This window comes from Lynx canadensis, chromosome D1 (assembly GCF_007474595.2).
Source record: "Lynx canadensis isolate LIC74 chromosome D1, mLynCan4.pri.v2, whole genome shotgun sequence".
In the NCBI taxonomy this organism is placed as follows: domain Eukaryota; kingdom Metazoa; phylum Chordata; class Mammalia; order Carnivora; family Felidae; genus Lynx; species Lynx canadensis.
Genome location: NC_044312.2, coordinates 30611548 through 30637485, shown reverse-complemented (window position 1 = coordinate 30637485; position 25938 = coordinate 30611548).

Here is a 25938-nt window from a genome sequence, read left to right as displayed (position 1 = left end):
CTCCAACAACTTTGTTTACAGATTGGAGATATTTTTATCCCAACCTCCAATTAGAGGTAATTTTCTTTTCCTACAAATTGTACCATCGAGTGTTTACTTCCTGGCAGCACCAAAGAGAGACCAGGGCCTCTGCTATTCTCCCTCTTTCACTGCAGGGAATCTTGTGCCTCTTTCAGAGTCCCTTCGAGGGTCAATTCTCTACTGCATAGTTTGAGGAAGAGGCAAGTTCTTCCTGATGGCCTTGGGTCCAAGCGTTTGACCTGGTAATTTATACTGATGGAAGGATCTTTTTGTGGTTGCCATTGCAGAGATTCTGGATATCCTGTTCCAGGACTGGAAATAGTGGGTATTTCATTCTATTTTCCAGAACTCTAATGTGATGAGGATTATGCCACAAGCCTTTTTCCCCCCAGAGATTATTCAATACCAGGTCTCTTAAGCAAATGATAAGGGCTCTGGAGAAGACTCTGAAGTTTCTATTTAATCTCATGGAATTGTATTCCCACAAAATTTGGGATTGGGAGGAGTGGGTGTGTTTGGTCTTCTGTGATGATATCAGGTACTCAAGATACTCAATAGCAATGCAGAGATTTACTGCAGTTGGGAGGCCACTGTAGCCTTACAAAGGTCAGAGAACCATCTCCTAAGAGTGTCTACAGTCTGCAACCTTTATACTCTGAGGTCTCCCCTTATTCCTATCAGTCTTTCCAGGCAGTATTTTGTCTTCTGGCCAGGCCTTGTTCCCTAGAATTGCACTGCCTAGTGTAGTTCAAGCCTAGCATTAGCAGCTGCTGAGGACAGACTCCCAGAAGAGGTGGGGAGTTCTGCTAAGCACTAAGATACTCCTTGCGCACCCCCCACAGCAATGGCCACCTCACTGCCACCAGCCTAAAGCAAACTGCATCAGTTTTCATTCAGATTGTTAAAATGATCTGTAGGCACCTGCCTGTATCTTCTGTCTCTAGACTTTTCTCTTCAAAATTATGAGTAGCACAGGGACTAGAACATTGGTAAGTGCTCAACGAATATCCGTGGAATGAATGCCTATAAGACTCTTGCATCCTATAAACCCAATATCAGCTCATGTTGTTCTGTTTAAAATTCTTAAGTGGCTCCATATTACCTTCAGAATCCAGTTAAAATCTCTTCTATAACTAAAAAAGTCATGGCTGAAATAAAGAAGTCCTTTGGTCATGAATAACATCATGTCAACATCTCATATTACACCCTCACCTATAGCCTTGAATCTAGCTACTCTCAGTTATTTGAACTTCTTACTGCTTGTCATGCTTTCTCAAGCCACTGGAGTAACCTACATGGTCCCTTTTGCCTACATTGTCTCCTCTTCAGCCCACTCAGTTTTCTAGCTTTCATGCATCTTTGAGGAACCACTTCAAACATCACATCCTCATGGAAGAATTTCTTGACCACATTGTTCCTTCCAAGATGATTTTTTTAAAGAATCTATTACCTGGATTCTATGATTCTTTTTTTAAAAGTTTATTTATTTATTTTGGGGGGGGGAAGGGCAGAGTGAGAGGGAGAGAGAGAGAATCCCAAGCAGGCCCCATCTTCAGCACACAGGCTCGATCTCATGAGCCAAGAGATCATGACCTGAGCCAAAATCAAGAGTCAGACACCCAACTGAGCCCCCAGGTGCCCCTACTGACTTTTAGTTTTATTGCACGGTGGCCAGAGAACAAGGTCTGTGTGAAATCAGTGCTTCATATTCCCTGAGAGTGACTTTACAGCTTAGTGAGGGTGAGTTGTTTTAAATGCTTCCTGCATACTTAAAAAAAATGTATTCTCTAATGGTTAGGTATAAGGTCTTTTATATATCCACTCAGTTAAATTTTTTTTTTTTTCAACGTTTATTTATTTTTGGGACAGAGAGAGACAGAGCATGAATGGGCGAGGGGCAGAGAGAGAGGGAGACACAGAATCGGAAACAGGCTCCAGGCTCTGAGCCATCAGCCCAGAGCCCGACGCGGGGCTCGAACTCACAGACCGCGAGATCGTGACCTGGCTGAAGTCGGACGCTTAACCGACTGCGCCACCCAGGCGCCCCCACTCAGTTAAATTTTATTGTGCTACTTGAAACTTCAATATTTTTGCCTCTTAAAAAAAACGTTTTTTAATGTTATTTATTTTTGAGGGAAAGAGAGAGAGAGACAGAGTGCAAATGGGGTTGGTGCAGAGAGAGAGACACACAGAATCCGAAGGAAGCTCCCAACTCCTGAGCTGTCAGCACAGAGCCTGACGTGGGGCTCCAACTCACAGACTGTGAGATCATGACCTGAGCCAAAGTAAGACGCTTAACCAACTGAACCACCCAGGCACCACAATATTTTTGCCTTTTTAAAAAAAATGTAGCTAGTAATTTCTGGGAAAGATTTGTTAAATATTACACTATGATTATGGATTTCTCATAATTTCATTACAATTCTGTAGAAATGCTTTTTGTTCTTAACTACATGGCGTATAGGCTCAGGAGTGTTGTACCATTCTCATGACACCATGAAGCACTGAGGCTTTCACCCTCTCCCTGTCTTCTCTCCTCTCCCTCACTCTCCCTCTAGCTCAACCAGAAAAATGCTATCCTTGTCTGCCTCAGAGCAGCTTCTTCTATTCTCAAGTTCTTTGGAGCCTTAGCTACTCTCCCAAATAGGCCTAGTAAACACTTTCTTCCAAATAAACATAGTCTTCTCCATGAATAAAATCATGGCAAATGCAACTATCAATGCTGCAAAACACATGTGATAATTATGCTTTCCACATCATATTCTGCAATTGGAGGACCATGAGCTCAGTGCAGGGCTTGTGGTATATCTCTACATTTGTCCTCCTAAGGGCCAACTGCATAGTGGTTGCTTAATAAACATGTTAGAATGTTAAGTAAAACACACTTACATAGGTATCACAAGGACATATGTTACAGAATCTCCCACAAAGATTTTCAGAACAAAAGAATGTCCTTGTGCTGGGGCACCTGGCTGGCTCAGTTGGTGGAGCATGTGATTCCTAATCTCAGGGTCATGAATTCAAGGCCCATATTGGGTGTAGAGATTACGAAAGAAAGAAAGAAAGAAAGAAAGAAAGAAAGAAAGAAAGAAAGAAAGAAAAGAAAAGGAAAGAAAGGAAGAATATCCTTGTGCTCGGAATGATTGAGGAAATCGTCACCTTCTTCCAGATTGAGGAGATCTAGAAAAACTGTATAACCTTGGGAATCACCTTCTGTCATTTAATTTTCCATCTAGCACACATTATATTGTGTATGTTCTTGTACGAGTTAGGAACCAGAGATAATAAGGGCACAGTTTCTTTCTTCATGGAGCCCACAGTCCAGTGGGAGAGACAGGAACAAAAATAATTATGCCTTAGGGGTCTAGTAACTCACAGAATGAGCTGGTATGGATATCTACTGCTTTACTGAACCTTGCAGGGAAATTCTGAATAGAGTATAACAGAAAAATTAAAATGCATATTGAGCTTGAAGTAAAGAAATAAATCCTCAAGTGACAGTAACAGGGAGGAATTTAAAGCCAAAAGAGTAGCATTGCAAACCAGAACCTTGGTGGTGTGAACAGCAGGAGGAGGGAGCCCTAGAACTGGGGGAGCCGTTAACACCCATGTGCATGAGGGGGCATGTCCTACGACCCACTGGAAGCAGGGCTTTGGAACTGAAATCCTGTTCTGTCAGGGAAAGATGGCTAGAAAAAAATCTCCATCCACTGGTTTCTGCCCTAAGGCTCTGGGGAAGAAAGAAATCAGTTTCCTAGGAGAAACTCAAACTTCCAGACCTATGTCATATTCTGGTGTGTGATGTGACTTAACTTTATCTCATGGGATGGAAGTCCTCAAACCCCAAAATTAATGTAAAACCTTTTCCTTTTCCTTTCTTTTTTGTTACCATAGTCATGGAGGAAACCTTTGGACCAACCGGTAGAAGCAAATGCACAGCTCTTCCTGGCATGTCCTGAGAACATACAGGGCCCCCACAGAATAAAACAATCCCTAATGAAGACTTTAACAGTAAGTGTACAAACCCCAGGAGGAAATCACTTGCCACAGGCAGAGTCAACACACATAACAAGCCGGAGAATCAGCACCTCCAAATCTTGAGACAATGAAACAACCCAAAAGAGATAATAAAATAAGTAGGCTTAAAAAGTTTAGAGAGATAAAAGGACTAGAAAACAGAGAAATAAAAGATGCTGGAAAAGAATAAGCAGATAAGGAAAAGAGCCATATGGAATTTCTAAAAAATGAAACATCTGGGAAAAAAAAAACTTCAGTGGATGAATTAATAGCTGACTGAAAAAAAAATTAGTGAAATGAAAGTTAGATCTTAGAAAATTACCAAGGATGAGGCACAGAGAAATAAAGACATTAAAATATGAAAAAGATGTTAAGAGACGTGCAAAACAGAATAAGAGTTGTGTAGGAATAAAGTGAGAACAAGGAAAAGGCAGTCACTTAGGAAGCAATGGCTCAGAATGTTTTAGAATTGATGTCATAAATCCCTAGTTTGAAGAAGCTATCCTAAACACAACATCCCATGATAAAGAAAGCTCTCATTTTGTTTAGTCACCCCTAGCCACATGAGTCATTCCTAGACATAATAGAGTGAAATATTAGAACCCCAAACTAAAAGAAAAATCTCAACACTAGTTATGTTGAAAAGGTAGGCTATTTACAAGGAAACCGCAATAGTGATAGCAGAGCCGGGAACAAAATGGAATAATAGCTTCAAAGTGTGGAGGGAAATGAGAAGTCAGTCCAGGATTCCATAACCAGCTCAATTATAAAGCTGAGCAAATCCTTAATCACAAAGCTCTCAATTGGGGCTCACAGTATACCTTACTGTGTTCTGGCCACTGTCAGAAATTCATCTTTTTCCTGTTCCTTTTTTTTCTTCCTCTCCACTTTCCCATTTCCCCTCTTCTCTTTTTCCTCTCTTTCTCCTTTTCCTTTTGTTTGTTTTTTTTTTTTTGGTTTTGTTTGTTTGTTTGTTTGTTTGTTGTTACTCTTGGAGCAAATCAGCCACCATCTTCCACAAATTAGGCTGGACTGGGAGGAAGGACACCCAAACTTGGCTACTGAGTAGCCCTTGGTTAATTCCTTTCAATTCTCTAGGATTTATTTTCCTAATTTTTTGTCATGACAATTACATATCTTCTGTCCCTTACAGATTTTCTGTGATTATTGAAATGAAATGGCAGACAAAAAAGCCTTTTGGAAGAAGGAAAAGCAAATGGCACACAAGCAGAGGATTACTATTCTCTTCAAGGAGGTAGAGAAAGTTTTCCAGCCACTTCATTTTCTCCTTCTCCTCCTGGCTGGCTGGATAATCTCGTGTTGGAGTCTCTCCTGCAGCAGACATGGATAGTAGAGCCAGCCCTGCCAGTGCCTGAGATGCCAGGCTGGGTGAAGCCTCCTTCCTGAATAAGAAAGGCTGCCTAGTTCCCTATGCAGGGGCTGAAAAGTATTAACTGTGGCAAGGAGGATTAGTCATATGCCACTTAATTCCTGTTAATCAGGATTGAGGGGAGCTTGTGCTTGTAAATTACAGATGAGCCAGCTGCCATCCTGAGGTCCTGCTGGGCTGGACTCTGCTGGGCACAGTGGGCACAGCGCAGCAGGACTCTCAGACGCTTGCTGAGCCATTCTGGCCCTCCTTCATTTCTTTTGCCTTCAAGTTCTCTCCCTCTCCTCTTTCTCCCCAATCACTTCTCAGATTTGATTCTCTTTCCTATAATTTATTATTCCTACTCTTCCACTTCTAAGTTAACATTCCTTATTTATATTCCTTTCTCTGACTTACATTTTCTCTGTTTTCTCTGACTTACATTTTTGTCTTGTTTAAAAAAAAATTCAGCTGAGTAAATTTGAATATTTAATTGGTTTTATTAAGTCATTCACGAATCAGGCAGCATCCCATCCAGCAAGTAGAGAGATGCTCCAAGGAGTTGTACAATTTTTATACAGGACGGTAGCGCAAGAGGTTATTAGCAAAAGAAAAGAAAGGTTTGCTCCAGGCCAGGGCATCTCTTTTGTGAAGAGGGATGAGAGTTTTCATTGAGCAGATGACCTCACTAGTGCTGATCAGGAAATTTCAGATTGACTCTTTAAAGGTCACATTCCTGGGAGAGATTGAAACTGTAATTAAGTCTTGGTTTGCTGTTGTGAGGGCCGATGGCTCTATTTTGGGCCTGTCTCTTTTGTAATAATTGCCCTCTTTTGGTCAGCCTAAGAGGTGTGATCACAAATTAAGGCACTAGTGCCACTCTCAGCTACTGCTCTGTGGTTCTTATGGTTTTTCACTGATCCTCTGTGTGATATTCACAGGTCATGACGTTTTTTTGCTTAATCCCTGTGATACTCTCAGATCACAACTCTGGGTTCGCAATCCTTAAGTCAGTCATGCTCCTTCTCCTCCAACATTCTAGTCTCAGGGAGATCATCCGCTTGGTAGCTATCAGCTGTGAACATGCATTTAAAGCTTTTGAGATGAGGGGCGCCTGGGTGGCTCAGTCGGTTGAGTGTCTGACTTTGGCTCAGGTCATGATCTCATAGTCTGTGAGTTCGAGCCCCGCGTGGGGCTCTGTCCTGACAGCTCAGAGCCTGCAGCCTGCTTCGGATTCTGTGTCTCCCTCTCTTTCTGCCCCTCCCCCACTCATGCTCTGTCTCTCTTTCTCTGTCCAGAATAAATAAACATTAAAAAATTAAAAAAATAAATAAAGCTTTTGAGATGATATAGCACACCAGGGAGATCATAGGCAGGATAATTCCCAATGTTTGGAGTGTACTTTGAAGCCATTGTCCCCCAAACCCAAAGCAATCAAAATCAAATGAGTCAAAAAAAGATCTTGTTTAAAGGAATCACTCCTTCAGGCCAAATGGCTGCTCAGTGATCTTATGTAATGGGGTTTCCAACCTCCTCAAAAGTGTTGATCGAGGTGTAGCAGATGGCCATAGCACAGGTACCTCCTTGCTCAGATAAAAGATAATCAGGGGCTATCCTATTATCCAGAAGAACATTGACCAGAGAGTCTAGGGAACTTTGTTGGGCTGCTATTACTTCAGCAGCAGATTCTGCAATAAGAATTAAGGAGAAGTTCCTCAGTGTGCCTGCATGGTTCAGTTGGTTAAGCATCTGATTTTTGGTTTCAGCTCAGGTCATGACCTCACGATTTGTAGGATCAAACTCCAAGTTGGGCTCTGCACTGATAGCATGGAGGCTGGGATTCTCTCTCTCTTCTCTATGCCCCTCCCCCACTTGCATGAACTCACACTTACCCATGTTCTCTCTCTCAAACTAAGCAAATAAACATTAAAAAAAAAAAAGAATTAAGGAGAAGTTCCTGATCAAAGCCTCATTTATATTTATTCCTAGCCAGGGAAGAAGAGTCCTGCCAAAAGGAGTGAATCCTGAATCACGAAAGCCTTCATATACAAACTTCTGCTGCTCTCTTCCAACTTGAAAATGTAAATTCAGAGGCCTTGGTCAATGCAATGTCTTATTTGCTTTGTGAGAAGTTTGAGATATGATTACATTTTCTCCTAGCCTGAAATGATACAGATGAGGGCATTATCTTTCTAGGCCATTGTCAGAGTAAAGGAAAGAAAAAGAAGGATAAAGGGTTTTGGGCTTAAAGTATGAAGTCTTGTTTTATCTTCTTGGGTGAAAACAGTCTACTTCAATGTCAACTATTTCTCTTCTTGGTCAGTTTGATTCAGAGGTCTTCCGTGTCTGTACAGAATCAGCTGTCAGGTGGGGCCTTCTTTAGCTATGAGATGTGTATCCAAAGCTTAATACCTTCTAGTTTTGCAGCAATGACAGTGTCCAGGGGCACTTGGTAAGCTTCCTTCCAATGGGACTTGAGGGCTGTCTTCTTGATAACGTTTCCAGAAAACCCAGTCATCAGGTCCTACATTATAGCCAACAGGATCCTTCGAACTGGGATCTAGGAAGCCTTCTTTAACCTGTTGATGACAGGCTTGAGCATAAAACATTAGAGCCTCCCAGTAGCTTGCCATACTAGCATGAGACAAGTGATCAGCAGAAGGTTGTATACCAACAGATATTGGCCTATCAGTGGCTATCTCATACAGAGTGAGTTTATGTTTCCCAGAGTGGGTACTGCATATAGTCAATAAGACCAAAGGCAATGCCTTGGACCAGGGAAGTCCAGTAGTTACTGCAGGTTTAAAAAATTTAAGTTTAGGATCCCATTAGTTCTTTTGGCCTTGTCTTATGGTTGAGAGTGATAGGGGCAGTGTTAATTGTAAGAAGTTTGCAAGGCTTTCATTAAGGCTTATATGATTTACCCAGTGATGTGAGTGTCTTGATCATTGGAGCTCATGGAAGGTATACCCCAAGTGGGAAACCCAACAGCTTCTTTGCCACTGAGGGGCATTAGCCTTGTGTCAGGGGAAAGCTTCAATCCATACGGAAAAAAAAAAACACACACACGGGGCACCTGGGTGGCACAGTCAGTTAAGCATCCAACTCTTGGTCTCGGCTTAGGTCAAGATCTCACAGTTGGTGAGTTTGAGCCCCACATCGGGCTCTGTGCTGATGGTGCAGAACCTGCTTGGGATTCTGTCTCTCCCTCTGTCTGACCTTCCCCTGCTTGTGCTCTGTTTCCCAAAATAAATAAATAAACTTAAAAACCTTTAAAAAAGAAAACACACACACACATACAATAACAGGAGCATATTGAAAACCTAGACTAAGTGGCAGTTGAATGAAGTTTCACTGTAGGTGTTCAAAGGATCCACGGAGAGGTCTGAGGCCTCTAGGGACAAAAATATTGTTTCCAGGATAAAGGACCTGACAGGCCAGCCTGCTGATAGACTGTTTTCACAATTTTGTAGAAGTCTCCCCACCAATGTCAATTCATAATTTGAGTCATCTTAAATGCAAAAGTGAGTGAAAAAATACAAAAACAAATAAATTGGATTTGATAGGGAGCCAAGAAGAACCAAGCAGCCATCTTGGGTTTACCATGGTTCTGACTGTTTAATTTACAGATATTATGATTTTACAGATTTTTAAAAAAATGTTTATTTATTTATTTTGAGAGAGAGCATGCATGGACATGCACACAAGAAGGAGAAGTGAAGAGAGAGAGAGAGAGAGGGAAAGAGAGAATCCCAAGCAGGCTCCACATTGCCAGTGCAGAGCCTGACATGGGGCTCAATCCCATGACCTTGTGATCATGCCTGAGCCGAAATCAAGAGTCCGATGCTTAACTGACTGAGCCACCCAGGCACCCCTAGAGCTATTATTTTCAAGTAATCTCTTCACCCAGCACAGGGCCCTAACCCATAACCCTGAGATCAAGAGTTGCACACTCCCCCAACCAAGCTGGCCAAGCACCCCAATTTACAGCTATTATTTACCAACCTGTTTCTCTGATTCAGGAGCAGACTGTTGCCATGCTATAGGGACATCAGGATGGCAAAAGTCTGGCATTGAGGGGCCATTTTTTGCAGATGCAGAATAGACTTCATTCACATGTGCCACAATCTTTTTTCCCCCTCCCTATATGCAACATTTTATTTGGACAGATTTATATGTTCCGACCCTGTTGTGGGTCAAAGAATTACAGGATAGTGACAGGAGCGCTGGGACACTAAGGGGGCTCAGATGGAAATTGCAAGAACCATAGTCCAAAGGCCTGTTCATCTTGTCTCAGTTTCCCTTTTATAGATTTCCCTGATACTCAGGCTCTCTCCTTTTAGTGTAAGCCTCAGTTTTAATGACAGCAATTTCAGAAAGTAAAAGAACTCCAGTAATACCATTTACTTGTTGCCCTTTTTTTATCGGAGTCCCAAAGGATATAAGACAGCATTTTAAGATAATAGTTAGACATACAAGAGATAACATTATAGCAGAACATATCAGATTTCTAGGAATTTTATGTAATTTGTAGAACATTTATATACCTATACAAAAACAACATAAAGAAGGCTTAGTATTACTTCTTATGAGACAGTTTCCCATATAATTTAACATATCAGGTAAACCTAATCAGTTTAACAAACACTTTGGAATATTCCAGGGCCCCTCTAAAAAAAATCCCAAAGTGTCTTCCAGACCAAAAATACTTCATTTAGAATTTGGTTTTGAGAAGTTTGTAAAAACAAACACACAAATAGACAAAAACCCATATATATGGTTTTAAAGAACTTAGTTTCAGAGAATCACAGATTTTTATGAAACTTAATACATCATTATCTCTTAACAAAACTTAGTTCTTTTAATTTTTTTAAAGATTTATTTTATTTTTAGAGTGTGAGCAAGGGACAGGGGCAGAGGGAGAGAGAGGATCTCTCATGACCCTGGGATCATGACCTGAGCAGAAATCAAGAGTTGGGCATCCAACCAACTGAGCCACCAAGGCTCCCCAGTTCTTTTAATATTAAGATGATTCTGTTTTCCTAAGTAATGAAAGACCTGATAGAGACAGTAAACACAGTAAATTAATTTGATAAAACGTAAAATCTTTGTTTTCTAGGCAGATCATTTAAAAGGTAAAGAAACTTTCATGACCTGTTATCAAAAGCAGACCAAAACACCAACGAGAAAGCCAAAATCTAATTTTGCCAGCTTACTTTTTTTTAATGTTTCTTTATTTTTGAGAGAGAGAGGGAATGCACATGAGTGCAGGAGGGGCAGAGAGAGAGGAGGGACAGAGGATCTGAATACGGCTCTGTGCTGATAGAAGAGGGCCCAATGCAGGGCTTGAACTCATGAAACAGTGAGATGTCAGAGGCTTACCCAACTGAGGCATCCAGATGCCCTGCCAGCTGACCTTTTTAAAAAGTAAATTACATTTGATGTCAAGAACAAGGGCAAAAGAAAAAAAAATAACTTTCATTACAACTTGCAGCCCATTGACAAGTACTTGGGACAGGCATGGTGACTTTCTTCCAGAAATTCAACTGCATGGATGTTAATACTTAGCTAAGGGCAAAAGGCAACCTTAGCTTGACATTAGCTTGACCTCCAGAATCCTGTAATTCTCCTTTAACATATAAAAATCCCTTTGAAAACTTCCTTTATCTCTACCCACCTCCCAAGATATATGTTTGAAATGATCCTCCAAGCACATGACCCACTGATACTCACTGAAGAGTCTCATGACTAAGGGTATACTAGACATTAGTAAATGACCTTATCCTAACAGCAGCTAGCCCCTCAAGGTCCTGGAAACCTTGCTTTCAAACTCCTTAGAGACTTATGCTATCCCTAATCCCCTCCCAATTTGAAAGTATATAACTGGCCACTCCTCACACCTCCAGTGCAGCTCTCTCTGCCCACAGGTCCTGTCCCCGTGCTTTAATAAAACCATTTTTTTGCATTGAAGATGTCTTAAAAATTCTTTCTTGACTGTTTGCTCCCAGACCCCAACATTTCACTTCACATTTTTAAATCCTTTTTTTAAATTGTTTTAATGTTTATTTATTTCAGAGAGAGAGAGACACACAGAGAGACAGAGAATGAGCAGGAGAGGGGCAGAGAGAGAGAGAGAGAGGGAGACATAGAATCTGAAGCAGGCTTCAGGCTCTGAGCTGTCAGCACAGAGCCTGACACAGGGCTCGAACTCATGGACCATGAAATCATGACCTAAGCCAAAGTCAGATGCTTAACCAACTGAGCCATCCAGATGTCCCTAAATTATTTTTTTCTAGTTCCAATATAATTAACATGCAGCGTTATATTACTTTCAGGTGTACAATACAGTGATTCAATAATTCTATACATTGCTTAGTGCTCATCACAGTAAGTGTACTCTTTTTTTTAATAATTTTTTTAATGTTTATTTTTGAGAGAGAGAGAGACAGAGTGCGAGTGGGGGAGGGGCCAAGAAAGAGGGAGACACAGAACCAGAAGCAGGCTCCAGGCTCTGAGCTCTCAGCACAGAGCCCGATGTGGGGCTTGAACCCACGAACTGCAAAATCATGACCTGAGCTGAAGTCAGACACTCAGCTGACTGAGTCACCCAGGTGCCCCTCAGCCATCATTCTAGTCATCTATTTTTTGCTGACAGTTTTGCAATAGGACAACAGGAATTTAACTAGTAAACTCAGACAGAATAAAGAAGACATCCAGAGGGCTAACAGACACATGAAAAGATGCTCGACATCATTCATGGTAAGTGAAATACAAATCAAAACCACAATGAGATACCACCTCACACCTGTCAGAATGGCTAACATTAACAACTCAGACAATGACAGATGTTGGCGAGGATGTGGAGAAAGAGGATCTCTTTTGCAATGCTGGTGGGAATGCAAACTGGTGCAGCCACTCTTGAAAACAGTATGGAGATTCCTCCAAAAATTAAAAACAGAACTACCCTATGACCTGGCAATTGCACTACTAGGTATTTATTCAAAGGATACAAAAATGTTGATTCAAAGGGGCACAAGCACCCCAATGTTTATAGCAGTGCTATCAACAATAGCCAAAGTATGGAAAGAGCCCAAATGTCCATTGACTGATGAATGGATAAAGAAGATGTGGGATATATATGATGAAGTTTTGGGGTTATGGGGGGTTTGTGGGGTCCATTGCTGATAGCCAAGAAAGAATTCTTGAAGACATCTTTGGTGCAAAAAGGTGATTTTTTTTTTAAATTTTTTTTTCAACGTTTATTTATTTTTGGGACAGAGAGAGACAGAACATGAACGGGGGAGGGGCAGAGAGAGAGGGAGACACAGAATCGGAAACAGGCTCCAGGCTCCGAGCCATCAGCCCAGAGCCTGACACGGGGCTCGAACTCACGGACCGCGAGATTGTGACCTGGCTGAAGTCGGACGCTTAACCGACTGCGCCAGCCAGGCGCCCCATGGTGATTTTATTAAAGCATGGAGATAGGACCAATGAGCAGGAAGAGCTTCACTTTACGCGTAGGGGTTGAGTCCAGAGAGGTAAAGTCAAGAGGGAGTTTCCAAAGAGACTTTCACATGCTAAAGACTTACTAGAGGCTTAGCTATTGTGAAGATAAGGTTGTTTCTCCCTCTAGCAACACATTAACATTGAGACAGTAAGGAGTACCTGGACTTTAGGCTGTTGATGAGATTGCCTTTTTTCTGGTAAACTGGTGGAGACTCTTTTCAGTTTAACCATTTGTTTTTTGTTCTTTCTTTTTTGGGGTAGCCAGGAGTGTCCAGGGAATATCATAAGTCCCACCTAGGATGGGGTGGGGTGCTAGTTTGTGTTTTGCCCTCAGCCTGCCTCATACTGCTTCATCATATATACAATGGAATACTACTCAGGGATCAAAAAGAATGAAATCTTGCCATTTGCAACAAAGTGGATGGAACTAGAATGAATTATGTTAAGCAAAATAAATCGATCAGAGAATGACAGAGAATGACAAATATATCGCACTCACATGTGGAATTTAAGAAATACAACAGAAAAATGTAGGGGAAGGGAAGGAAAAATAATGTAAAAACAGAGAGGGAGGCAAACCATAAGAGAGTCTTAAATACAGAGAACACACTGAAAGTTGCTGGAGGGGACGCGGGTGGGGGATGGGCTAAATGGGTGATGAGCATTAGGGAGGGCTCTTGTTGGGATGAGCACTGGGTGTTATATGTAAATGGTGAACCACTGTGTTCTACTCCTGAAACCAATACTACGCTGTATGTTCTATATGTTAATTAACTTGAATTTAAATAAATTAAATTTTAAAAATAAAGTCCCGTAGAGAAAAAAAACTAATTAATTAATTAAAAAAAAAGAATGCCCCATCCTTATAAGTGCTTGCCTCCAAACTGGCTAAATAGAGCTCTCTTACAAATTAATTTTAGTTGAGCACCTGGATGGCTCAGTTGGTTAAGTGTCCGACTCTTGATTTCAGCTCAGGTCATGAACTCACGGTTTGTGGGTTTGAGCCCTGCATCGGGCTCTGTGCTGGCAGTGTGGAGCCTGTTTGGGATTCTCTGTCTCCCTCTGTCTCTGCCCCTCACCCCGTTACTCACTCTCTCTCTCTCTCTCTCTCTCAAAATAAACATTAAAAAAACAAATTAATTTTAGCAATACCATCTGGAGATGGAAAAATATCTCATATTTACTATATGCATGTGCATGCATGTACACACACACTGACACAAAAATCTTATAGCTTTTGTTTTTACTAATATTTGTGGAGAGGACATTTTAGGCCCAATTTTCAAATACTTCCCTCTCTTTCTCTTTGTTCTTCTGAAAAGAAACTTCTCCCTAAAGTTTGAAGTTCCAAGAATGGCTCTTTGGTCCTAGAGAAGAGGAGGATAAAAATCTACATCACAAAATACAGATTGAGTGCAGAACAATTTTATCTCCAACATTTTGATCTTTTCAAGCATTTTGAGAGGAATAGGTGAGGTTTAAGGGATTGGAAGGGGAAGGTGAACTTTGAACTTCTAGAGCAACACCTTTGGCCTGGCAGAGATTTATATGACAAAAGCAGCTCTTTCCAATCCCCCAAAGAATTGGCTTGTAGCTTTTGTTTTACATATCTTTTATCTCTTTAATTTTTCACTAGCCTTTTGCAATGAATCATTCTATGAAGCTATGTTAGAATTTTGAAAGCTTTTGAAGGCTTCTGCATACTAATTAAAACAGGCATCTCATTGTTTGATTTGAAACCCCTTGCTTTTGAATGTACTGAAAAAAAAATTTTTTAATGTTTTATTTTATTTTTTAAGAGACAGAGAGGGACAGAGCATGAACAGAGGAGGGGCAGAGAGAGAGGGAGACACAAAATTCAAAGCAGGCTCCAGGCTCTGAGCTGTCAGCACAGAGCCTGATGCGGGGCTCAAACCCAGGAACGGGAGATCATGACCGGAGTGGATGTTGGATGCTCAACCAACTGACCCACCCAGGCACCACATGAGTGTACTTTTTAAATGATCTTATCTATTTGGAACATTCCTCATAATGGCCATTGTAATTCAAGGTTGTTTTTAGTAAAATTTTGCCATCTTACTAGATAATCTGCAACTTATAGAAATCTAGTTCTCATACATAAAGTAAGTAGGTGTGCCAGAAGGTGGCATGCACAGCTCTCTGGAAATAAAGGATCCCCTCTCTTTTAGCTAGGCCTTTCATTTTCCTGGAGTCACACTAATAATCTGAAAAATGGGGAGAGGACTGAACCTGCAGGGAATGGGGACTGATTCTAAACAAATGGAGAACTGGGAACTCATCACCAGTTCCCAACATGGAATTTGGGGAGGGATTCCAAACAAATGGGGAATTGCAAACCAAACCATCAGAATTCCCACTGTGGAATCCAGAGACAGGGCTAAGGTCTGGGGTTTTCACCCTGGGGAACTGCAGTTTGAAAGGCTAGGGGCTTGGCTCCAAGCAGAACCATCTGCTAGCTAATTGGGCTTTGGGCAGATATGCCTGTTCAGTTGGGCTCTGGGCAGAACTGTCTGCCAGCTCAAGTTGACCTTCCCTGTAAAGGAAAGCCAATTAAATCAGGAGTTCAATGCAAAGAAAACAGAGCTTAGAACTGACAGAAATTTACTCATAGCCCTCAGAAATGGCAAGAAAGACAATGAACTCAAAAGGGTTTGTTGGGCTCCATGCCTGTTTATCTTATTTCTGAGTACCATCAGAAGTTTGCTTCAGATCCTACCACTGCCACCAAATCTGTTAAAAATTTTCGACTAAGTTTGGAGATCTAAATAGCTTTATTCAGTGATTCGTGAATTGAGCAGCATTCTATTTAGCCAATTGAGAGATGGTCTGAGGAGTTGTACACAATGGAAGGTTTTCAGAGAAAGGAGGGTGGGACAAAGAAGTTACTAGCAAAAGAAAAGAAAGGATTGTTTCAGGCCAGGACATCTCTTTTGTGAAGAGGGAATGGCAGGGTTTTTGCCGAGAAGATGACCTCACTAGTGCTGATCAGGAAATTTCCGACTGACTGTTAAGGTGACATTCCTGGGAGAGGTTGAAACCATTTAAGTTGCTGGTGTTGTTGGAGTCATATGACTCCATTTTGGGCTTGTTCTTTCTTTTTTATCAGTCTGTACTCTTTCTCAATTGCTTACTTCCACCTCTCTGGTTTTGACCTTTCCTCTTCCCCACCTTGCTCTCCACTCCCCTACTTATTTACTCATACACTCTCATACACACAGATCCACACACATTTAACTTCTCTTTCTTACATCAACAAACACCCTGACCCTTGATTGACCTGTGAAAGGCAATTCAAAGGTCTGAGGCAACTCTTCCTGGCTCATACTGAGACTGAGTCCATCTCCCTCACACTTTGCTGACCTTGCAAAAAAATCCAAATCAAAACCTGTCTCTCATTATGTAATTTTTGTCTTCATCGCTGAGGAGAGGTTGCAGTCAGCCTCTTTGATAAACTCTCTTTTGTGTTTCCTTCTTCATCTCCGCCTCCCCAAGCTGAGCTCAGAACCAGTATGTGTAAGATGGAAACAAACATCCCACTGCAAGGTGAAATGGGGTTTGGCACTCACCCTGCATGGGTTTTGTTATTCTTGTCTCTGCATTACATGGGGTCTACCATCTTGGGGTGTGTGTGCATGCACACTTGCATGCTTTTGCCTTTTTGTGTGGAGAAATGCATATGCGATAAATATGTATATAACTCTGTGCCGGATCCTTGTGTGAGATATGGAGAGGGTGGAAGTGGTATGTGTGGAATGCATGGTTGGGCTGAAGATGGATATGTGTACGCCTGTGTGTGCGCACAGATGTCTTTCTGAGCAGTACTTTGCAGAAAGCTATTGAGAGGTATCTGGAAAAGGCATTTGTAGAAATACATATTTAACAACAGGTATGAATTGAAGTGAGAGAAATATTTGATTTGTATGGTTTATATGTAGGGTGAATTTTGGATGGAAAACAGAAAGGAAACTCTTTTGTACTTCTTAGAGGCATCCAGACCCTATCCTATGAAAACCCCTTAAAACCTCCCATTCTGGGGCAGCAGCAAATGTCCAAGCAGCTTCCCTCCAGGAATTGGCTTTGTTTCCAAGAAGTTTGTTAGGCTAAGAAGAAAGCATCTTTGACCCCGCCATTTAGTCTCTCAAACCTCAAGGACATAGATAAACACCCACAGGCACATATTTCTTCCCGATGCTAGGCTGAGTCCCCACTGCTGCTCCCCATTCACTGTAGAGCAGGATCCAACTGCGGAGTCCCTTAGGTGCGCCCTGTGCTGCTCTTGGTCACGGATGGCTTGTAAAAGGAGAAGAGGAGAGCAAAGAGCAAACACTGTGTCTGTGAGTCTACACCCCGCGTTCCTGGATTCCGCTGCCAGCCCGGGTCTGTGGCCTTCCTAGGGGAAAGCTGTCCAGCCTGAGCCCACACCATCTGAGGCAGGAACGCAACTCCGCTTCTAGCCGAGCAAACCCTTCCGCCAGCCTCACAGCACCACCTTGTGGCTGGCTCTTGCCATTACAATTCCTTACCCTCCCCTTCCCTGCCACTCCCCCAAGCCAGCCCTTCAATGCCAGTTACCAGCTTTAGATGATTAGTTGTTTGGTGTTCCGTGCTTGAGTGTTCAAAGGGAATTCTGTGTACAGTGTCTCTCAGTATTTTGAGAACTTGTAGTCATAAACACCCACATAGACTCAAGCATAGAACTGAGCCTGTACTTAAAACAATAAAGGGTTAACCCTAAAGAGACCACAGGTCAGTGGGGGGAGAGATGCCTTGGGGAGGAAGAAGAAAGAAGACTATCCATAGGAATTTCAGGTCTTTCCTGAATTCTTTCTCTTTTCCTTTTCCTTTTCCTTTTCCTTTCTTTTTCTTTTTTCTTTTTCTTTTTCTTTTCTTTTCTTTTCTTTTCTTTTCTTTTCTTTTCTTCTTTTTGGAATTCCAGATATTTCAAACTGGGCTGGACAAGGGCCAAAGTGAGAACCTAACCCAGTTTGTTAGCTATTCTTCTACCTTCTTTAAGAAAATCTACATATTCATCTAAAAAATGCAGGAGAGAGTGTAGAGCAGTTTGAATTGCTAGCCTGGGGTCAGCTTGCTTTGCAGTGAGAGCCCCGCTGACAAGGGGAGAGAGGAATCAGCCACAGTGCTCCTCCATCAAAGAGGGGGCTTAATTGTGGCAAGGAGAGAAACTGGCATGCCTAGTACCTGCAGAAGGAGACTTGAAGTTGAATCCAGAAGACAGACCTGCTTTCTTTGAAAAAAAAAAAAGTTTATTTATTTATTTTGAGAGAGATAGTAGGGGATGGGTGGAGAGGGAAACAAAGAGAATCCCAAGCTGACCTCGCGCTGTCATCGCAGAGCCTGACTGGGGGCTCAATCTCACGAACTGTGAGATCATGACCTGAACCGAAATCAAGAGTTGTTTACGACTGAGCCACCCAGGTGCCTCCAGAAGACCTGCTTTCTACTAACTCTGTGACCTTCATTAAATTGCCTGGTCTCTCTGGGCTTTGCTTTAAATTTAAGAATTATCCATTATTATAAGACCTTGGCCTATGTTTAAGCTGCATCTACCATTGCTTTGTCTTATAAACTTTAGTCAAACTGGTATATTCTCATTCTCTCAAACAGACATCACTGATTCTTAAGCTTTGCTAATACCATTATTTTTGCTTGGAATGCCCTTCCCACCCCACCTGTGCTTCTAAATTCTATGCATTCCCAAGATAAAACCCAATTCCACTTGTTCCATGCAGCTTTTCTGATTTTCCCAACTGGATATTTCTCCTCACCCTTTCTTAAATTCTCCCTAGGACTCCATGGGTCCTTCTCTTGGGTGCTTCATAGTATATTCTGGTCATTTGTAGCTTTATTTTATATCCCCCATCCATTTGTGGATACCACATGAATTCATTTCAGGTAGGATGCTTAACACTGTGCTTTGTCCATATTACATGTTGAACAGACCCCTTACTGAATGAAATGGAATTTACCTCCTTTTTGTATCTCAAAATGGATATGAATGGAAATGGAATTTACCTCCTTTTTGACACTCATCCAGTAAGTGTCATGAACACCCTGCCTCTAGTCCTTTGGATGCTTTGCCCTCCTGGTGCTTCTGGAACATATGTCCTTCCTGTCACGGTATTTATCACGCTATAGCAACTTCCTTTCACCTGCCTTTCTTACCATCTAGATGATAAGCTCCTTGAGGAGACACTGCATCTCTTAGATCCCCATTGCCTGCACCATATATGCAAATAGTAGTAACTCAATAACTATTTCATGAGTGGATAAATAGATGAATATATAAGTAGATGCACGGAAATAGGGAAGGAGAAAAGGGGTTAAGGATGACCTTTAAGTTTCCTTTAAGCTCTAATATTTTATGATTACAGACTTTGGCTCTTTTGAGGGAAGGTAGTTCAAGCTATTTGAGAAACAATACAGTGATGATAGTAGGGTCAGTGGTGACTTTCCTTTGAATGGACTTTGTTTCTGTGGGGGAGCTGGCCTTCCCATTCTGTGGAGAATTTCATACTCCCTGGGCTCAGCCTGGCCCAGAACTTGGAAAGATCTCTGGGGTGTTCATTTTTGTCACCCAGCCTGGGTAGGAGGGTGGACGGGTAGGAGGGGAACCGTTTTGGGAAAAAGTGTTGGGGAGTGTTTGTGTGTGTGATGAGTCAGGGCCATGGAGCTAGGAGCCCTAATCTCTGCTCTGCTCTCTGTGGGGGTAGTTCTCACCAGTTGCAGGGGGGTGGAGGACCACCAACTGTCTTTAGAAAGTTTTCTTAGTCATAGTTTATACCAAGTCAGCTGGAGCTTTATGTAACTGGGCCTTTATTCCACAGACAACAGGGTATGATGGGGTCAAAATGGCTGCTACTCCTCCAGCAATGGCACCCACCTATTCTAGCCCCTCCTAACCACCAGCTGGGTGACATGCCCTTCCCTTAGGAAATAGCACTTTGAGGGCTAAAGGCCAAAGACATATATTTCCACTGGAAAATATTTGGGGTTATCTTCATGAATTCCATGGGAATGCCTCCATGCCTTCTGGGGGGCTGTTCCATTCTCTCCTGTTAGTCCCACACCAGCTAGGGGCAGTGAGAATATAGTACCCCAGGACTCCAGAGTGTGCATGAGGCAAGCAGCAGGTGATGGTCAGGGCATTGGCTTCTGTTCTGGGCTGTGATCCCTCTCCAGTGCTGCTGGCAGAGCTCTCTACCTCTGCTTTCTTATGGCCTTGCTCCCCAGACAGAGAGAGACTCAGTATTGCATTTCTTGCCTCTAACACTAGACACCACATGAGTTCTATGGGGGATAGCTCCAGAGAACTTCTGAAATGATTGGAGGGATGGAGGGAGATACATGAGAAGAGAAGGAAACTAGAGACAGGAGAGGTTGGCTGCTGGAGACTTGCCTAGCTCAGGACACCTGACTATTGGGTCCACTGAAAAGGAAGCAAAGCTCAGGGGTCTAGGGAGAGTTGTGGGGCCTTCCACTTGGCTTCTTCAAGGTAGACAGAAAAAAAAAGTCTAGGTTTTCTTTCCTTTGCTACTGGCTGGACGGAAAGCCTTCTTTCAGTGCCTCAGGTCCAAGAGGCTGGGGCTGTAAGCTTTGGGTAACTGTTTTTGCTGGGTCAGGGTACTAAGGATAGTGTGACTGTGGGGTCAGGTCCTGCTAATCCCCAGAACAAGAAGGAATAGAGGCATTTGAGAAGGTAAGCTGGAAAATGAGGATGAGATTCCTGACAGTGGGGATGGCCACTGTGGTCCAATAGTCTGGGAAGGAGGAAAGTTCTAGAAAGAGAGTTACAAAATCAGGTCTTTGGTCAATGAACATATTCTGGACAACAAAAGTGGAGGCTTAGCAGGTGGTTAGCGGGAGCTTTCAGTCATTTGTTATGGCTCTGTCCCTTTATCAGTGCAGTGTCAGCCAGAGGCCTCCCTGAAGCCAGATGGAAGGGCCTCAAGGCAGTCCTGAGAGTGAGTAGAATCAGCTGAGAAAGAGAACGAGGGTCGGGGTGCAGAGAGGGAGATTGTGAGAAAGGCTAGAAGTTCCCAGGCTAGTTTCATGCTGATCCCCAGATTTCTGAGCCATGCCTGCATGGTACAGGGCTGTTGGGTGGCCGGGTCAAGTGGTATTAGTGGTGAAGGAAGAATGAGAAGACATGAGTCTCCTCCTCTGCCCAGGTGCTTGGAAGCAGGGAGATGCACAGCAGTACTTCTCTGGTCCTACTGAACTAAGATAAGAGTCCAAGTTGGAGAGAGGCTGGACTTGTCCCTAAACCCAGAAAGGAATGAAGGAATGAGAGAGTGCTAGGAAAAGAGGGAGAAGGGACATAAGTTCCCCTGCACACCACCAGGTGCCAGGCAGGGACAGTGCCAAGATGGCCAGAGGCTGCAGCCCAGGGCTAAGGCAGGGCTAAGCTAAGATCTCTAAAATGAGATCTTGATTCAGGCTGCCGCCTTCTGTTTCTGAGCTTGTGGTACAAGCGGGGTTGGATCTATTTCTACCTTCACATGCTGAGCCCCAAATCCCTGGAATATCATGCCCTGCTGCCTTATCTGCAGTGCTGGGACACCATCCAGTAGATTATTTAGGGCTTGGGGAAAGTGTCCAGGAGCAGGGACCCAGGGCGCTTAGTGGTTACTGTGATCTGTATCCACACTGCCAAGTTCTTGGCTCGGATTTGCTCCTGTGATTGATGTCCTAGGTCTCCTTTCTTCAAGATGCAGCTGTTCCTGCCCTCTCTCTGGACCTCAGAGAATCACCCATGATGTTTCAACTGCTTCGTTGGGTTCCCTCACAGTGCTTACTTTTAAGAGGAGGGGCACAACAGAGCAGAGAGGGTATACCTGCAAACATCAGAACCACATTGCCTGGGCTGAAAACCTGACTCTACCTCCAACTAGCCATATGACCCTGAGCAAGTCCTTTATGTCTCTGTGTTTCCATTCTATAAAAGAAGGCTAGTAATAGGACTTACCTTGTGGGCGTGTTGTGAGGGTTGAACAAGATATTTTGTGGAAAGTCATCTTTGTTCTGTGGCTTTCCGCATAGTAAGCTCTTAATAAATGTTAGTTCTTGTTTTTCTATATGACCAAGCCTTGCATGTCTCATCTGCCCCAAACAAAGACAGTGCATTCCAGCAATGCTGGCCTCCTCCTTCCTGTATCAAAAACAGCCCATGCTCAGCCCAATTTTTATGCACATAAATGTCCTCCCACCTTCTGTACAGCTACTCATACTCCCCCACTCCAAGGCCTAGCTAAAGAGCCGCCTCTTCCCAAAGTCTTTCCTGGTGATTCTAACCCACACAAAGCTCTTCCTCCCCTGACTTATTGTGCTTCCAGCCAGTGCCTTGAAATTTACCATTTAAACCATAGAACTTGAGAGCTGGAAGAGTCTTTGCAAATGATCCCGGTCAGTTGTTCTTACTCAGGAGTAGTTAATAAGCAGCGATTACATTGCTACAGCATCTGTTAGCACTCAACCCAGGCATCACTAATTAACCATAGCACTTCTGCTAAGCCCAAATGCTGCCTCAGAGTCCTTCTGAACACAGTGCTTCAGGAGATCAGTACTAACCCATCAGAAGTGCTACTACCATCCACAAGCCAGACAACTAGAAGTAATCTATATGGGTAAGGTAGCTGGAGCTTTTTGAGGTGTAGAGACCTTCAGGCCCCAAAGCACTGGGATACAACACTTTAACTTGTCTTCAGGGCTCATTTGAGGGGACGTGGGGAATTGGGGTGGTAAAGAGGCTCAGTCTTTCCTCACACAGACTGACCCAGTGTGCCCGTGCTTCCAGAGTCCCTGTTTTGTGCCAACAGCAGGCCATAGGAGCTTCAGTGTCCTGAAAGACAGATGGATGCTGGACATCAGGAGCCCAGAGTGGTCATCTTCATCTGTGACTGGTCTGCTTAGGGCCACAGGGAGTCCTTCCTTCTTTCAGGGTCTCCATCTCCATCCATTCAAGGGATGGAGAGAGAAATGGCACAGTGGGATGCCACCTCTCCTGGGCCCTGAAAGTTGTGGTGAAGGGTCTTTTGAAGGGTGGTCCCTTGCACTGGGAGAGGGGGGCAGTAGTGGAAGCATGGAGGGGTCACAGTTGACATCCAGATTGTTGGAGGAGTTTTCACCCTTAAGTAGGAGTTCTGGAGAGCTAAATAGCCTCCTCCTCCTCAGAAGGGGTTGAAAGGTGGCTTCAACATCAGCTCAGTCCCACAAGCTTCAGAGTGCTACCCCTCATGCTTGTTCCCCTCTCCCCACCCCAGCTACCTCTCCCAACCTTCTCCTCCCTCCCACGCCCCTTGAGTTTGTGCTGCCATTCAAGTCCCCTCTGCAGACCTGCATGGCATCCTGGCTGAACTCTTTAGTCATGTCACACTTTGCTGGAATTTTCTTTCTAGAACTTAGATTTCATTATGTCATCTCTGCTTAGACATCACCTCGTTGTCTTCAGGAGAGAGGCAAACTCCTTGATCTCTACACTATTTACATTTGGGATTGTATAATGTGTTGTTGTGGGGTCTTCCTGTGCACTGCAGGATGCTCGACGGCATCTCTAGGCCCTATCAACTGCACGCCAATGGCACGCTGCCCTGCCTCCCAGGTTTTAACAGCGAAGATGGCTCCAGATATTGACAAATGTCCTCTGGGGGGCAAAATTGCCCCTGTCAAGAATCACTGTTTTAGCTATAACACAGGCTAATAACTTAGTACAAACCTACTTAGCTCTGTGCTAACGGCTTTCTATGGATTGTGTCATTTAAGTTCAGAACATTGCTGGAGGGTAGGCTCTCTTAGTATCCCTATTTTATAGATGCTTAAAAGGCACCCATTTGGAAGGTATCCAGATCTTTCAAGAAAGCAAAGACTTTTTCCTTCTAGTGGGGTAAAACAGAGGGAGATAATTCAAAATCTCTTTTCCTTGAGGCCAGGGCCACAGACTAGTCAAGGCAGGATTCGAACCCAGGCTACCTGTTGGCAGGATTAGATTTCTCCCTCATGTGCCCTGTCCAGCCTGCTGTTTTCCTGCCACTCATCATGCCCTTCCCTAGTCACTGCACTCTGCTTCCGCTACGAGCTCCTCCACAACCTGGTGAAGTCTACTCACCACTCAAGGCCTAGGCAAAACCCCTGACCTCTTCTCTGTGCAGGCCCCTATGCCCCAGCAGGAAGAAGTAATAACTCCCTGTAGTTCACACACAGACACAGCCTTGGTGGTACATTCTGTCAGGCTAATTGTGCAGATGTCTGTCTTCCCTGCCAGACTGTGAGTGATCTGGGGGGTCTGGTTTGTCCTTTGTAATGATGACCTGCATGAGCCCATGCCCCCCAGATGCTTGAGGAATGGGATGAAGTGGGGAGGTGTGTGATATACCGGACACCAGGAGCAACAGTGTCTTTGGGCACACAAACTAGACAAAGCACTTCTCCTATGGGCTGATTTGGCCCCTCAAAAGAGTACAAGGCTGGAGGAGCCACAAATGGCTGGAGTTTGGCCCCCTTGGCAGGAGGCCTTTGAGACATGCATAAACTGCAGTCTTAAGGAAGTGGTGGACCTCAGGCTGCCTATCAGATAGAATCCTCCCGTTAGCTCTCATGAGGTTTAGTAGGAGTGAGCATGCATGTGTGTGCCCACTGTGAGTATGTGTTAATATGTGTGCTCATGTGGGAAGGTAGGCAGTGGGGCCCATGCCTGTGTGGAGTGACACTGTGAGCAGGACATGTGCATTTCTGTACTGCAATACTAGCACATGTGTGCACTTATATGGTCCTATCAACATAGAATGTAGGTCAAGGGACCCACAGGCATTCTAGAACTCTAGAGAATGCAGTCTGCTCTGTGCCCTGCTCCCTTTGTGGGATGGAGGGAGAGAAAGATGCTTTGGAATGCCTTCCTTGGAAGCCACATTGGTCTCTCTTTTGCAGGCAGGGTTTCTGAGGCAGAGTACTCAGAGAGCTCCCTCTCTTCTCCCTCTTTATGGGCTGGAGGAATGAGCTCCCATGAGGACAAGAGGAGGAATATATCTCTTGGCCCTGTCCTGCCAGCTCAGACACAAGCTGGCCCCAGATGACTGGATGACTGTTGGATTAGGGAGCATGGTATCTCAGGGCCAAAGGTGGCGGTGAGTGGGATGAGCTGAATGAGTCATGGCCAAAGCCCAGTTAGCAGCTCATGTCTTGTTCTTTGTTGACAGAACAGAGAAAGGACCTTCCTGATAAGATGTCAACATTTTGGGGGTGACAATGGCTGGACAAAGAGAGAAGATGCAGGGGCCAGGGCCACTTCCTAAGACAGGGGCCCAGGATTGTGCCTGTAGCCACATGTTCAAGTGAGTGTGCCTACCTGGGTAAGTGTGAGGTGGGCGCAGGGCCGTGTGTTCACATGAGTTTATGTGCAGCCTGAGCTAGGGCGTAGTCTCAATGTGAACACGTAGAGCTCTATACCTATCCTATCAGAGAGTTCAGGCAGCTGGCATGGAAACGTCCAGGGACATTTCTGGCCTCACTCACATTTGCTTTTATACCTTATGGTAATCTGTGTATAAGTGTGTCCCCACTGCGCACCCATGGAGCCCACATGTGCATTTATCTCTGCACTTCCAGGGGGGTTCTGACCTCTTGGCTCAAGCTGAAATACACATAGGCACATACAGCACTCACAGCCCCCAAATTCCTCTACATTTGAAAAAGACAAGGGGAAAAAAAGGGCCAAGAGACAAGAGGAGATAAAAATAGCTGAAAATAAGCTCTTCAGATCAGAAAGCTCCCTTTTTTAGTGACTCACAAATTTTCCAGACTGAGTGCACACACACACACACACCCTACAAAACACAAACACCCAGTCACGCTGCCAAGTCATGCACACATCCTCATGCAGATGCCCTCGGTCTCATACATGCTCAGACTCTGAACTCCCAGGTAAAATACCCCCCAGAGGGGTGATGCTGTGGCCTCTGGGGGAATGCTCTCATCTGGAGCTGGGAAGGCAT